This window comes from Macrobrachium nipponense, chromosome 47 (genome assembly GCF_015104395.2).
Source record: "Macrobrachium nipponense isolate FS-2020 chromosome 47, ASM1510439v2, whole genome shotgun sequence".
Taxonomy (NCBI): Eukaryota; Metazoa; Arthropoda; class Malacostraca; order Decapoda; family Palaemonidae; genus Macrobrachium; species Macrobrachium nipponense.
The window spans coordinates 25,191,546-25,205,793 of NC_087222.1; positions in this window are offsets into that span (position 1 = coordinate 25,191,546).

Sequence of the window (14,248 nt, forward strand, 5' to 3'; positions counted from 1 at the left end):
TAATATCTTTGGACAAAATCTCTTTCTAGACAAGTACTAGTAGACTGTATATAATACATATACCTCGTTACTCCCCCAAAAACCAAAAAAAAAAAAAAATGAACAAACCAAGTTCAAGTTTTGTTAATAAAATAATATGATCTGTTCGTGAAGTTTCTATTCCCTCCTCAGCTCAGTGGTGGCCCGTGGTCTTGCCAGACGTACGATCAAGGCTAACTTTGAACCTTAAATGAAATTAAAATCACTGAGGCTAGAGGGCTGCAAATTGCAAAATTGCAGCCCTCTGCCCTCAGCGTTGGAATTCTTGGAACACGGAAGAATCAGCGTTCGATTGTGGACTGAGAGAGCGGTTTTGGAAAACAATTTAGACTTCAGAAACCAAACCAAACCAAAGCTTCATAAACCCAAACAAAGTTTCAGAAACCAAATTAGGCTTCAGTAACCAAACCAAAGCTTCAGAAACCAAAACCCAAAGCTTGAGTAACCAAACCAAACCATCAGTAACCAATTCCGAGTTTCAGAAAACTAAACGAAACCTTCAACAACTAATTAAAAGCTTCAGAAACCAAACCAAGGCTTCAGTAACTAAAATTCAAAGCTTCAGAACCCAAAAACCAAAGCTTCAGGAACCACTAAACGGAGTTCACTGACCTCTATCCCTCATTAATGGCATTCGACCTCGTTCAAGAAGGTCGAGCTTCCCCACACCGTCCCAGATTCCTCCTCTGATTCCAATTCCCCGCGTTCCTGTGGTCATTCCAGCGGCGCCACTGTTTTCTGCCTTGAGCTAGCTCTCTCTCTCTCTCTCTCTCTCTCTCTCTCTCTCTCTCTCTCTCTCTCTCTCTCTCGTATTGATCTTAAAGGGGTTCTGTCTGATGCTGGCTCAGGTCTTCTCTCTCTCTCTCTCTCTCTCTTTAATATTATATATATTAAAGAGAGAGAGAGCCACAACCAAATTCAGGAAATACAAACAAAAAGCTACGTGAGGGGTAAAGGAGAATTCTGGAACCGAACAAAGGATCATTCTGGGATGCCAGTGGAGAATTCACTGGAACAACGCAGAGGAGCATTCTGGAACGCAAAGGAGCATTCTGGAATGCCATGGAGAGTTCTGGAACGCGAAAGGAGCATTCTGGAATGCCAAGGAGGATTCTGGAACACGAAAGGAGCATTCTAGAATGCAAAGAAGCATTCTGGAACTCGAAAGGAGCATCCTGGAATGCAAAAGGAGCATTCTGGAATGCAAAGAAACATTCTAGAATGCAAAAGGAGCATTCTGGAATACAAAGAAGCATTCTGGAATGCAAAGCAGCAGTATGGAACAGGAAAGGGGCATTCTGGAATGTGAAGGAGCATTTTGGAACGCGAAAGGAGCATTCTGGAATGCAAAAATAGCATTCTGGAATACAAAAGAGCATTCTGGAATGCAAAAATAGCACTCCAGAATGCCACGGAGCATTCTGGAACGCAAAGCAGCCTTCTGAAACACAAAAGGAGCATTCTGGAACACAAAACGAGCATTCTAGAATGCAAAGCAGCATTCTGGAACGCCAGGGAACATTCTGGAATGCAATGGAGCATTCTGGAATGGGAAGGAGCCTTCTGTAATGTGAAGGAAACTTCTGGAACGCAAAAGAAGCATTTTGGAGTACAAAGGAGCATTCTGGAAGGCGAAAGCAGCATTCTGGAACGCAAAGGAGGCATCCCTGGGAACACGATGGCGCATTCTCTGTGGGAACAACGAAGAAAGGAAGGAAGCCATTTCGAGGAAGGTCGTTAAGAGCATCAGCCAGTAGCGCAAAAGGGTATAACCCTTCAGGCTCGAATTAAGGAACATTAAAATCATCTCTAAAGATACACTAGCCACAGGTAGTACACTCGCCTGTGTATTCAGTGGGGTGTATAGGCAACACTGCTAAAAAATAATAATGTGTACCTATAAAATCCGGGTGGATCTTTCTTGTTTGTCCGTCCCGGGTGGGCGGGTGTATATTCTCTCAAATTACCTCTTACTTCAAGCAAGAACACTGCAGACGCCCTCTCATTACTATCGGAAATATCTACGAATATTGACGGCCGGCGATTGACGTAGCTCTCTCTCTCTCTTTCTCTCTCTCTGTGGAAATCTCTACAGCCAATGACTGGTAATTTTTCAGTTCTACAAATACTCTCTCTCCCTCCCTCTGTCTCTCTGTATTGATACCCCATTAGGTAATCATGATTATCTGGGACCAACTCAACCCCCTCTCTCTCTCCTACAGAATCAATAAACGATTGGAAATAGATAAACTGGTGAATTAACGATTGCAAATTATAGAAGGGGGAGAGAGAGAGAGAGAGAGAGAGAGAGAGAGAGAGAGAGAGAGAGAGAGAGAGAGAGAGAGAGAGAGAGAGAGAAAATAAACAGTACTTTGCGTTATTTTTCTGAATGAATTTCGCGTTTTTAAGCGTCCACGACCTTTAGCAAAACGATAATTCACGTTTTAGAGATGGCTATTTTTGTCCGTCCGTCCGCCCATTTCCTGTCCGCCCTCATATCTTAAAAACCGCTGAGGATAGAGGGCTGCAAATTGGCACGTCGATCAGCCACCCTTCAACCATCAAACGTACCAAATTGCAACCCTCTAGCCTCAGTGGTTTCCGTTGTATTCAAGGTTCAAGTTAGCCCTGGTCGTCTGTCTGGCGACGAAAGAACACTGGCCGCTATAACCGGGCCGTGGCTGAACGCTTCACGGGCCGCGGCTCGTGCAGTATTATACGCCGCACAGGAAACTGGATTGCACAGATTTTATTTTTATCATGAATTTTAAGGTTTTAACTAAGTGTATTAATTGCAATATCAATACAAATGATAATAGTATTACAATAATAATAATAATAATAATAATTATATCAAATATAATAATAATAATAAAGAAAAAACATACTTTTCTAAAAAGTACACAATACGACTTTATAACTAAAGAGAAAAATCAAACTAGAAATCATGCATACCAAGAAGAGAGAGAGAGAGAGAGAGAGAGAGAGAGAGAGAGAGATGCCAATTTTTTGTGCTACTTAATAACTTTGGATTATATGTCAATTATTATTATTGTCATTATTTTAATCTCCATACGAAAGTCGGCCACGCCCCCTTTTCCCGCAAAAAAAAAAAAAAAATTTTTTTCGAAAAAAAAAACTCCATTTTCAACTGACCTCCCCGGAGGCGGAGAGACAACTGAAGAGAGGATCCATGCGCTGTGAGCCTATAGACACCCAGAATAGATCAAATGGGCGGGGCTTAGGGCCCATCCCTATCTGTGTGGTGAATCTTCCCTCCAGGCAACGCCCCCCTAAGCCACGCCTCCTTTCTGCTGGGCCTATAGAGAATAATGGAGGGGCTTTTAATATACCCCAGAGCCTTTGAGGGGCATTTAATAGACCCCAGAGCCTTCGGGGCATTTAGTAGACTCCAGAGCCTTTTATTGCAATATGGTGGGGGGGGGGGGGGCATTTAAATCATTTTTAAGCCTTTTATTTATAAGGTTTAATAGAAATGGCATCTCTGACGACGGCTATTCTAAATGCTTTTTAATTAAATGTACTGCCTTTTATGGATAACCTTTTGCAAGAAGGTAGTACTTCATAAAGGGCCTTTTTCCAGTGCCTTTTAAGTGCTAGTTCTTCAAAAAGCAATCCTTCATAAAAGGCCGCTTTCCAGTGCCTTTTAAGAGCTAGTTCTTCAGAAGGTAATCCTTAATAGAAGGCCTTTTTTCCAGTGCTCCTTTTCCCCCCAACTTCTGTTTTAAGAGCCTAAGTTTTTTTCTTCAAAAAGTAATCCTTCATAAAAGGCCGCTTTCCAGTGCCTTTTAAGAGCTAGTTCTTCAAAAGGTAATCCTTTATAGGCCTTTTTTTCCAGTGCCTTTTAAAAGCGTGGTCTTCAATATCAAATTCTATTGAAAAAGGCCTTTACCAGCAACGGATTTTTTTTAGAAGGCCTTTTTTTTGCTAGTACACTTAAAAGGTTTCGTCTTTGACAAATAAACTGTATTAAATTACATGAAAAAATTTCTATTTTTATTTTATCAAATAATTTTTTAAAATCCTTTATCTTTTAACTAATCATTTGAAAAACAGGCCTTTTTATTTTATCAAATGATTTGAAAAAAAGGCCTTTTTCTATATATAAAATTATTTTTAAAAATGCTTTTCTTTATATCAAATTATGCGAAAAAATGTTTTTTTTCTTTTCTACAAAATTTTAAAATTTTGGTAAAAACTTTACCTTTTCCTTTATATCAACTAATTTGAAAAGGGCCTTTTTCCAGAGCCATTTAACAGAAAGTGCCCCAAAAGACACAAACTTCACTAAATGACACTCAAGAAGATGCCATTCAAAAGGCCTCTCACGTACCTGGTGGTCAGTTGCCTGTTGTGGTCCACAGATATACCAATGCTTGGTAGGCCTATAGGTAATAAGACCTATTAATATAGAGGGGCCACAATAGGCCTACAAATATCTGAGGCGTCCCGAGAATACTTCTTAAGTTTTCTCTCTCTCTCTCTCTCTCTCTCTCTCTCTCTCTCTCTCTCTCTCTCTCTCTCTCTCTCTCTCTCTCTCTCCGGCGTGTGAGTGTCACACAGACCCTGACAAGATCAATACACAGCAGCAGCCACCCCGCCTTGGTTGGAGAGAGAGAGAGAGAGAGAGAGAGAGAGAGAGAGAGAGAGAGAGAGAGAGAGAGAGAGAGAGAGACTGTTTGCGTGTGTGTGTGAGAGAGAGAGAAATTGTGTGCTTGTGTGTGGAGAGAGAGAGAGAGAGAGAGATTATATCAGAGAAAGAAAGATAGAGAGAAATTGTGTGCATACAGAAAAGAGAGAGAGAGAGAGAGAGAGAGAGAGAGAGAGAGAGAGAGAGAGAGAGAGAGAGAGAGAGAGAGAGAGAGTTAATTAAAATCCTGATAATACATCATTAATAATCAAATTTAAAACTCGTCCCTTCTAAAACAAAACACAAAAATAAAAATAAAAGTTTTGAGTCGAGAAGGAAAACAGACCAAGCAAGTGAATTCCAGAGCCGGCCACTTGCCAGTTTCCATGGCAACGAAGTCTAAAACTCTTCTATTTTGAAATGATTGAATTCTATCCAAATCGGCCGAATCATTCTTGAGATATATAATAATACAAAGATAATAACTATAAAAAACTACTAATGTACTAATAACATAATAATAATAATAATAATAACAATAATAATAATAAAAGGCAATAGTACTTTCTAATCTACAACCGCCACAAAGAAGCCAGCGGTCAAACCCCTTCCGTGACTCCGAAGAGAATGTTCCTCAGACCTGTGCCCTTAGGACAAGGTCCTAACACCAATTAATTCAACAGCTCTCTCTCTCTCTCATCTCTTCTCACTCTCTCTCTCTCTATCTTCTCTCTCTCCTCTCTCTCTCTCTCTCTCTCTCTTCTAGAAAGACCAAGGGCCGACCACATTTCTCGTAATCCAGCAGAAGGACGGATACTTGCTGCAGGGATGAGAATAAATTAAGACCCTTGTGGTACAGGACCCTCAAATGCCACACTGGGGCTCCGTCCATCAGTCAGTGGCTTACTTGGTACGGGGGGGGGGGGAGCTGAAAGGGGGGGAGGGGAAGGGCCTAAATCCACAAAAGGCCCTTTCTTCGTTGCGTTTAATCTAAGCGTGTGTGTGTGTGTATGAGTGTGTGTGACTTCGACAATACCACAGAGGACCTCCGGAGTTTTCTTTCAAATTAGGAAAATGAGTTTCGTATGGTCCCCAGGGCCTGCCCGGACCTACCTGGGCCTGATCCCTAGGAGGACCCAGCAGGAGCCTCCATGGACTGGTTTACCAGTGGGTTACTGCCCCCCGTCCCCCCAACAAAAGGAATTTTGGCGGGAATATTACATGAGGTGGCCAAGAACGAGAGGCTGAGCAATTCTCAAGTTAATCATACGACTTTCATTTGCTTTTTTACTGTTTAAAGTCGCACGGGACGTCACAGTTATGCCATAAACTCAAAAGATGACGGTCGCCCCTGCTGTAAATCTGGTCTTTCTCTAAAGGACCTCTGCTGTAAAGGAGGACGCAGCAAATTTAACAGCACCAAACATCTCATGACCATAGAAGGGCATAGAAGACCTGCCTGTTTGGATTTACAATCTTTACTCTTATCCGAAATTGATTATTATTGTAATCTGGAAAACATTGTGTATCAGAACTTCTAAACTTCTACACAGTTGGGGAGGAGACCTTAAAATGGCGTTACTGAGGAACACTGGAGGACTTAATGGCTCAGATGGATAATGCTACATACTTGGGAACGCACGCTTAAAATTGCGGGTATGTACGTTTCTAAACTAGGATATACTGGAGAGGAAGATTGCTGGTGGACTTGAATGAGGAAGTGATTCAATTTAAACAGACAAAATAACAGTTACTGGACCAAATTCAGGCTAGAGGCCAACCATTTGGACTTATGAGGTCATTCTCCCCTGAAAGTGAAACTAAGAGTAAAAAAGTTTGAAAGGCGAAACAAGAGGAAAAATTTGCAGCTGCACTATGAATCAATTGTTGGGAGATGGAAGAAAGAGAACATGAACAGAGGCGCAGTAAAAGAAATGAAAGGGGTAGATGCTGAGGGCCGAAGGGACGTTGTGACGAACCTCGAGTAATGCCTGCAGGCATCGCATGAAGTGCACTGACGGCACCGTCCCCCTACCGGGCGGGTTCGTACTGGGGATGTAGGTCACAATGGCAATGCTATAAGTTGTAGCCACGTAGGATAAGGCTATGACCACCAAAACAGAAAAAGGGAAAGTATAACTGACTATGCAATAAAAGGTAACAAAGGACCTTGTCATGGTAATCGCTTCATAGCGACGAATGATAAGTTAAAGGAAATGAAAATGCATCGTCTTTGAGTAGGTCTGCAGCAGGAGGCATTCGCGCTATGTTGGAGGCGCCTGTTCTCATGATTGTTCTAGAATCGTCAGGTGGGATATGGAACTCGACAGGCGCCGACGTGTCGTTAGGAATACAGTGTATTATGATGCAACATTTCGTCTAGATCCTTCTAAAACGTTCCTGTCGTCTCGGGAGTCTGTGATGTTCACTGGTGGGCCCTGGCCCCAGATCGCCGTATATATACGACTGACGAAGTAGGAGAGAGCGAATCAGAGCAGAGATCATCAGAGAGAGATAAGAGAAGAAGGAACAGATGAAGGATAAGAGAGGAAGAAGGCGCACGAGAGTTTGATCAGAATCTGGTAAAGTCGTCCAATTAGAGAGAGAAAGACAGAGGTATTCCGACGTGGAGCAAGACTTCGGAGAAAAAACGTCCTTCAAGTTGGTTTTGAGGAGTAACCTGCCCTTCGAGTATCAAGATAGACATTGTTTTCTGCAGTACGGAGTCAAGAAGACGTTTGAAGTTCCACAGTTCTCCTTTGTGAAGCCGTCACTTCAAGCATTGATTTTCGACAGCTGCAAAACTGGCCAGCAAGTATTTCATTATGACACTGTTTCCCCAGTTCACATACTGTAAGATTTTATCTTTGTTATGTAAATAGGAGAAACCATTCTGTATTTATCTTTGTTAGTAAGCTTGTAAATAAACCTTTGTTCTGTTTGTTTCTTTCTATATTCGTATCATCAGTTTCAACTGTTGGTGTTGAATCTTTTTTGCTTATTATAATATCGGACCTGTAGCGGACCTCTCTGGGGTCCGTGAAATATTGGCGACCTTGCTAAGCTATTCGGCACCGTAACAGATTGAAACAGGGAGAATATAGAAAGAACCAGAATGAGTGAGATGGTGAAAGAGTTTATTGAGTCTGGTAAGCTTCTAGGTCTAGAGGGGAATGATCTCCATGTATGTTAAAAAGAAAGAAAGAGAAAAGTATGAGAGAGATGAAAGAGCGGCTGAGAGAGAGGAAAGAGCAGCTGACCTTACAGACCTTACATCTAGTCCGGGTTGCCCCAGGTCCCTCAGTGTAAGGCACCTCTAATGTCTACCAGAGAGTTGCTAGTACATCTTTCGGTATATTTTGCATCTTCCAATCTTGGATGGTCTGGGATGCAGCTTAGATATTTGTCGAGCTTATTCTTAAACACATCTATGCTCACTCCTGATATATTCCTCAGATGAGCTGGCAACACATTGAATAGACGCTGCATTATCGATGCTGGTGCATAGTGGATTAATGTCCTGTGTGCTTTCCTTATTTTTCCTGATATTATTTTGGGCACTATTAATCTGCCTCTGCTTGCTCTTTCTGATATTTTTAGCTCCATGATGTTTTCGGCTATTCCTTCTATCTGTTTCCATCCCTGAATTATCATGTAGCGTTCTCTTCTCCTTTCTAGACTATATAATTTTAAGGATTGTAGTCTTTCCCAGTAGTCAAGGTCCTTAACTTCTTCTATTCTAGCTGTAAAGGACCTTTGAACACTCTCAATTTGTGCAATATCCTTTTGATAGTGTGGGTACCATATCATATTGCAATATTCGAGTGGACTACAAACATATGTTTTATAAAGCATAATCATGTGTTCAGCTTTTCTTGTTTTGAAGTGCCGTAACAACATTCCCATTTTTGCTTTACATTTTGCCAATAGAATTGCTATTTGATCATTGCATAACATGTTCCTATTCATCATCACACCAAGGTCTTTAACTGTTTCCTTATTTGTGATTGTCTCATTATTAGGTCCCCTATATGCATATAGCTTTCTTTTCAGTCTCCATTAATTTATTGATTCAAATTTATCAGAGTTAAATACCATTCTATTTACCTCTGCCCAATCATATACTTTGTTAAGGTCTCTTTGTAGCGCGTTCCTATCTTCATCACAAGTAATTTCTCTACTTATTCTTGTGTCATCGGCGAAACTACTCACTACCTAGTCCTTAACATTACTGTCTATGTCTGCAATCATAATAACAAACAGTAATGCAGCTAACACCGTACCTTGTGGCACACCGGATATTACCTTAGCTTCATCCGATTTCTCATCGTTTGCAATAACTATATCATTTTCTGTTGTGTAAAATTCTTTTAACTATCTTCCTACTTTATCCCTTATATTATGTTTTCTAATTTTCTTCGCTAATATATTATGGTCTACTTGTCAAAAGCTTTTGCAAAGTCTAGATAAACCACATCTGTTTCATTTCTGCTTTTCATATTTTTGTATATGTTCTCACAGTGGACTAACAGTTGGGTTTGTGTACTTTTCCCGGGTACAAAACCATGTTGTCCTATATTAAACAAATTATTTTTTATTAAAATGTTTCATAATATTTTTCCTCATTACCCTTTCATACACTTTCATAATATGTGATGTTAGACTCACAGGCCTATAATTACTTGCCTCTAATCTTGATCCACTTTTGAAAGTAGGGGTAATATATGCTAATTTGTGCTCATCATAAATCTTGCCTGTATCTACACTTTGTCTTAATAATATTGCAAGTGGCTTTGCGATAGAATGAACTACTTTCTTTAACAAAATAGCAGGGACACCATCAGGCCCTGCTGCAGCTCCATTTTTAATTTCATTAATAGCCTGCACAATATCAGCTTCATTAATATCTATGTCAGCTAAATATTCACTATTTTTGTCCCTTACTTCTATATCATTATCTTCATTATCAATTCTAGGGTGAATTCATTCTTATATCGTTTTCTGCCAATATGTTGCATATTTCCTTTTTTTCATTCGTAAATCTCCCCTCAATTCTTAGAGGGCCTATTTCTATTCTTCTTTTATTCATATTTTTTGCGTACGAGTATAATAGTTTGGGGTTTTGCTTGATATCTACTAGGGTTTTTTCTTCCAAGTCCCGTTTTTCATTTTCTTTTGATTGTATAATCTTTTGTTCTGAATTTTCTATCTTACTTTTTAGTTCTATAACTTTCCATGCATTTTTTTCTTTTGCAAGACCTTTTTTCCACTTTCTGATTTTCTGGAACAAGATCCTTCTGTCTCTTGGTATGCATGACTGATGTTTACTTTTCTTTTTCGGTATATATTTATCCACTATTTTCTCTAATATTTTATATAATATCTCCGTATTTACCCTTATGTCATCACTTACGAAAATGTTATCCCAATCTTTGTTTAATTCTTCATTTATTTTCTGACCATTTTATTTTTTTATTTTTACTGTAGAAGTTGTATTTTCCATATCCTTCCCACTTTTTCATTTCTTGCTTATCTCTGTTTTCACTTGCTTTGGAATGGACTGTTAATTCTATGACATTATGGTCTGAAATACTCACATTATAAACTATTATTTCTTTAACATAATTCACCTCGTTCACAAATACTAGGTCTAAAGTATTTTCCTTTCTTGTTGGCAGGTGATTTATTTGTTGAATGTTGTATTCTAGTAGCATATCTAATAGCTTTTCGAATTGCCTCTTATCTTCTGCACTACTATTACTCTCTTTTCTATATGTATAAGTACAACCACAATCTCCTATTCGTTCTTTCCAGTCTACGAAAGAAAAGTTGAAGTCTCCAGATAGGAGAATAGTCCAGTCCTTGTGATTTCTACATATAGCATCCAATTTTTCTATTATTAAGTCCAACTCTTTAGTATTAGGAGGTCTATATATTACTATGTTCATTAATTTTTCAGATTCAAATTCTACCGCTATTAGTTCACATTCTGAGTTACTATATTTCTCATATATTTTTCCTTGTTTTTTGTCTTTCCCATATATTGCGGTTCCCCCTTGATTCCTATTTTTTCTATCTGATCTATAAGTTTGGAACGCTTTTATTTGATCATCATTCCCAGTCTCTTGGGAATACCAGGTTTCACTTATATTCATTATATCTATTTTCTTTTCAATTTGGGTTAGTTCTTCTAAGTACTCTATTTTTCTTTTTGAGTTACTCGTAACTAACCCCTGCGCATTCATCACTATGATGGTTTGCGTGTTTTCTCCATTGAATATGGGTAATAATAAGGATTTTCCCATGTCTCTTTCCTGTTCTGGTATGTTGTTCTTTTCTTCATTTCCAGAAATTCCGACATTAAAAAATCCAACTTTTCCATAATATTTGATCTTCCTTCAGCATAATTATTCATTTTGTGTCTGAATCTGCAATTTTCTCCGTATCTGCAATATCCTCTTGCATCATAAATAGAGTTCTTATCTCTTGAGTTGTATTTTGGAGCTGACGGTTGGAAATATTTTGGTGACACACCATATCTCGTTGATGGCTTGGTTTTTTCTTTCACCTGATATTCTTTGTTCCTCCCTTTATTTGTTTCTTTCTTATTTTGGATTTTATTATTTGATTGATTATTTATTTGATTTTGATTCATGGCTACAGGGTGGATATATTTACATTTTTTGTCGAACTTACATCCTCTTCCTTCTTTTACTAACTATTTCAAGGCCCATGACACCCTCCTTTTTTTATATAACTAATGAACTAGGCTTCTGATTAATGTGAAACCGAAACCACAAGAGTTTGAGACACCGACCTAATTAAGAAAAATTGATTCAAGCATCTACTCCGCAGTATTGTCTTACTTTATATCGAGAAATGTCATCTCAATTTTGTGGGCATGGTGAGAACGGAAATTAAGACCTGGCAACTATAGGCGCAGAAAGACGTGTGTCGACCATGACGTGGGGTCCCGTGACGTTTACACCTGCCACGCCCCCGTTTCTGTATGGTTATGAATTATACTGTTCTTTAATGGAATCTAAAATAGTGATTGGTTATTATGTTTGAATAAACTCATTTTTAGCTTCACTTGTGTTTATTATTTAATTAATATGTAATTCTTACGAAAAAGAAGACAGAAAATAAAAATCTCGGATGGCAGTCAGAGACTCAGAGAGGTGATCGTGCTAGGGAAGGTACACGTCTGTTAGATACAGGCATTGACAAGGGCTCCTGCTGACACCTTGCGTACTGCCTACTATTGATATTTTAAATCATGTCTAGAATGCTTCACCATTGTCCACAAGGTTGTCGTAATACTTTTGTGTTGCGACTCTTAACATACTACAAGAGGGAAGAAGACAATAATAAACTGAAGATTGGATTGAATAGGTTGGTATCATGTCATGTTTAATGGCGTACCATCACGGACATGTATAGTTGAATAGAATGCATTATCAGATTCTCTCTCTCTCTCTCTCTCTCTCTTTATATATATATATATATATATATATATATATATATATATATATATATATATATATATATATCTATATATATATATATATATATATATATATATATATATATATATATATATATATATATATATATATATACATATACATATATATATATATATATATATATATATATATATATATATATATATATATATATATATATATATATATATATATATATATATATATATATATATATATATATATATATATATATATATATATATTATATATATATCAAAATCCCATCTTGGGAAGTACTCTCCAAAACAAAGTTTCCGATGTGCCTTCAGGTAATATTCCTTGTTTCTTGAGTTCTCTTGTCAGAGTAGTAATTTGTAAAGGTATCCTTTGACAAGAACTTGCTGTGAACATATCGACGAATTGTACCTATGGTAAAAGAGCCGAAACACATCTTTGTGGAATGAGCCTGTACTGAATCTGATTAGGGCGGTGCTAATGGTGATGCCTCAGTAAAGGGTCTGAATAGGACCGAAAGAACTCGGCTATCTCGCTTTTTTTCATTTTTTTCCTTCGTGGCAAAAAAACCTTTATTCATTTATATATATATATATATATATTATATATATATATATATATATATATATATATATATATATATATAGAGAGAGAGAGAGAGAGAGAGAGAGAGAGAATATCTGATAATGCATTCTATTCAACTATATATGTCCGTGATGGTACGCCATTAAACATGACATGATACCAACCTATTCAATCCAATCTTCAGTTTATTATTGTCTTCTTCCCTCTTGTAGTATGTTAAGAGTCGCAACACAAAAGTATTACGACAACCTTGTGGACAATGGTGAAGCATTCTAGACATGATTTAAAATATCAATAGTAGGCAGTACGCAAGGTGTCAGCAGGAGCCCTTGTCAATGCCTGTATCTAACAGACGTGTACCTTCCCTAGCACGATCACCTCTCTGAGTCTCTGACTGCCATCCGAGATTTTTATTTTCTGTCTTCTTTTTCGTAAGAATTACATATTAATTAAATAATAAACACAAGTGAAGCTAAAAATGAGTTTATTCAAACATAATAACCAATCACTATTTTAGATTCCATTAAAGAACAGTATAATTCACTACAACTTATATATTATTTCATAACCATACAGAAACGGGGGCGTGGCAGGTGTAAACGTCACGGGACCCCACGTCATGGTCGATACACGTCTTTCTGCGCCTATAGTTGCCAGGTCTTAATTTCCGTTCTCACCATGCCCACAAAATTGAGATGACATTTCTCGATATAAAGTAAGACAATACTGCAGAGTAGATGGTTGAATCAATTTTTCTTAATTAGGTCGGTGTCTCAAACTCTGGTGGTTTCGTTTTCACATTAATCAGAAGCCTAGTTCATTAGTTATATCAAAAAAGGAGGGTGTCATGGGCCTTGAAATACATAGTAGGTTTTTGCATATTTTTGGATGTAGATCTCTGCCATCATCCTCATAGCCGTCTAGGTAAGCACATTTACCATATATTTCATAGTTGTGACATACCTTAGGATGTTTGTAGTAACATCTTTCTCCAGCTCACCAACAACAACCCTCAACTCACAACCACACCAAGAAACCACAATAGCTCCCCAACAACAACAACCCTCAACCAAAACAACTCACATACAATCCAACAAGAACTCACATATAACCCAACAAAAACCTCAAAGCACAACAAATCTAACAACACAGGCACAACAACTCTTAAGCAAACAATATCAAACTAAACAACTTAACAACAAACCAACAACACGACTCTTAACTGACTATAGCCATCAATGCCTTCACAGACTGCCTGCTGACACTACTGACTATCACAGCTTCTGACTAAAGACTGACTACAAACACAGAACTCTAACAGCTAACTCCAGCTGCACCAGCAGACAACCCAGAACTCACCAACAGCCAATTCAGTCGTTAACCATCCAACCACCAATTACCCTCTCTCTCTCTCTCTCTCTCACACACACACACAGACGTTGTCAAATGGAACTCCATAACCCCTCCA